Genomic DNA, 2,500 nt, shown 5'->3' on the forward strand with positions numbered 1-2,500 from the left:
GACTCATGATGAACAGGCAGAAACCTGGATCAGAACCAAACTCATGATGATACTTGTGTGTAGCGTTAGCAGTCTAACATTTTGATCTGATAAATTAAGTTTCTATTCAGAGACAAAGGATTGAAAAGTATAATCTTCGTTAATCAACAAGAATATCTGTTGAACCTCACAGTAAAACTGAAACAGGTGGTGACTATAGGACTAGTTCCAGGACCAGGTCCTGTATTTAGAGTGACTGAAGAACCCGTTCCAGGACCAGGTCCTGTATTTAGAGTGACGATAGGACTGGTTCCAGGTCCAGGTCCTGTATTTAGAGTGACTATAGGACTGGTTCCAGGACCAGGTCCTGTATTTAGAGTGACTATAGGATTAGTTCCAGGTCCAGGTCCTGTATTTAGAGTGACTAGAGAACCCGTTTCAGGTCCAGGTCCTGTATTTAGAGTGACTATAGGACTGGTTCCAAGTCCAGGTCCTGTATTTAGAGTGACTATAGGACTGGTTTCAGGACCAGGTCCTGTAATTAGAGTGACTATAGGACTGGTTTCAGGACCAGGTCCTGTATTTAGAGTGACAATATGACTAGTTCCAGGTCCAGGTCCTGTATTTAGAGTGACTATAGGACTGGTTCCAAGTCCAGGTCCTGTATTTAGAGTGACTATAGGACTGGTTCCAGGACCAGGTCCTGTATTTAGAGTGACTATAGGATTAGTTCCAGGTCCAGGTCCTGTATTTAGAGTGACTAGAGAACCCGTTTCAGGTCCAGGTCCTGTATTTAGAGTGACTATAGGACTGGTTTCAGGACCAGGTCCTGTATTCAGAGTAACTATAGGACTAGTTTCAGGACCAGGTCCTGTATTCAGAGTGACTATAGGACTGGTTTCAGGACCAGGTCCTGTATTTAGAGTGACTATAGGACTAGTTCCAGGACCAGGTCCTGTATTTAGAGTGACTATAGGACTGGTTCCAAGTCTAGGTCCTGTATTTCGAGTGACTATAGGACTGGTTCCAGGACCAGGTCCTGTATTTAGAGTGACTATAGGATTAGTTCCAGGTCCAGGTCCTGTATTTAGAGTGACTAGAGAACCCGTTTCAGGTCCAGGTCCTGTATTTAGAGTGACTATAGGACTGGTTTCAGGACCAGGTCCTGTATTCAGAGTGACTATAGGACTGGTTTCAGGACCAGGTCCTGTATTTAGAGTGACTATAGGACTAGTTCCAAGTCCTGGTCCTGTATTTAGAGTGACTATAGGACTATTTCAAGACCAGGTCCTGTATTCAGAGTGAATGAAGAAACCGTTTTAGGTCCAGTATTTAGAGTGACTATAGGACTAGTTTCAGGACCAGGTCCTGTATTCAGAGTGACTGAAGAACACGTTTCAGGTCCAGGTCCTGTATTCAGAGTGACTATAGGACAGGTTTCAGGACCAGGTCCTGTATTTAGAGTGACTATAGGACTGGTTTCAGGTCCAGGTCCTGTATTCAGAGTGACTATAGGACAGGTTTCAGGACCAGGTCCTGTATTTAGAGTGACTGAAGAACCCGTTTCAGGTCCAGGTCCAGTATTCAGAGTGACTGAAGAACCCGTTTCAGGTCCTGTATTTAGAGTGACTATAGGACTAGTTTCAGGACCAGGTCCTGTATTCAGAGTGACTATAGGAGTGGTTTCAGGACCAGGGCCTGTATTTAGAGTGACTATAGGACTGGTTTCAGGAGCAGGTCCTGTATTTAGAGTGACTATAGGACTGGTTCCAGGTCCAGGTCCTGTATTTAGAGTGACTATAGGACTAGTTCCAGGACCAGGTCCTGTATTCAGAGTGACTATAGGACTGGTTCCAGGTCCAGGTCCTGTATTTAGAGTGACTATAGGACTAGTTTCTGGACCAGGTCCTGTATTTAGAGTGACTGAAGAACCCGTTTCAGGTCCAGGTCCTGTATTTAGAGTGACTATAGGACTAGTTTCTGGACCAGGTCCTGTATTTAGAGTGACTGAAGAACCCATTTCAGGTCCAGGTCCTGTATTCAGAGTGACTATAGGACAGGTTTCAGGACCAGGTCCTGTATTTAGAGTGACTATAGGACTGGTTTCAGGACCAGTTCCTGTATTTAGAGTGACTATAGGACTGGTTTCAGGACCAGGTCCTGTATTTAGAGTGACTGAAGAACCCGTTTTAGGTCCTGTATTTAGAGTGACTATAAGACTGGTTTCAGGACCAGGTCCTGTATTTAGAGTGACTGAAGAACCCGTTTCAGGTCCAGGTCCGGTATTCAGAGTGACTGAAGAACCCGTTTCAGGTCCTGTATTTAGAGTGACTATAGGACTAGTTTCAGGACCAGGTCCTGTATTCAGAGTGACTATAGGACTGGTTCCAGGACCAGGTCCTGTATTTAGAGTGACTATAGGACTGGTTCCAGGTCCAGGTCCTGTATTTAGAGTGACTATAGGACTAGTTCCAGGACCAGGTCCTGTATTCAGAGTGACTATAGGACTGGTTCCAAGTCC

The 2,500-nt window shown here is 45.0% G+C and overlaps 1 protein-coding gene and 2 long non-coding RNA genes across 3 annotated transcripts in view; all 3 read left to right on the forward strand.

Annotated features, from left to right (window-relative positions):
- The window catches only part of tpm2 (tropomyosin 2 (beta)), a 38,879-nt gene that overhangs the window by 34,166 nt on the left and 2,213 nt on the right, over window positions 1-2,500 (forward strand). The gene's annotated exons all lie outside the window — the stretch shown is intronic.
- Window positions 384-870, forward strand: LOC132971848 (uncharacterized). The gene is made up of 3 exons (XR_009672800.1): window positions 384-553; window positions 638-715; window positions 842-870. It is a non-coding gene; the product is annotated as an uncharacterized LOC132971848 (long non-coding RNA).
- Window positions 1,660-2,500, forward strand: part of LOC132971846 (uncharacterized) — a 1,720-nt gene continuing 879 nt past the window's right edge. Inside the window, exons 1-2 of the long non-coding RNA XR_009672798.1 lie at window positions 1,660-1,800; window positions 2,293-2,460. This is a non-coding gene — a long non-coding RNA (uncharacterized LOC132971846). The remainder of the gene's footprint in view (window positions 1,801-2,292; window positions 2,461-2,500) is intronic.

Source organism: Labrus mixtus, unplaced genomic scaffold (genome assembly GCF_963584025.1).
Source record: "Labrus mixtus unplaced genomic scaffold, fLabMix1.1 SCAFFOLD_61, whole genome shotgun sequence".
Classification (NCBI taxonomy): domain Eukaryota; kingdom Metazoa; phylum Chordata; class Actinopteri; order Labriformes; family Labridae; genus Labrus; species Labrus mixtus.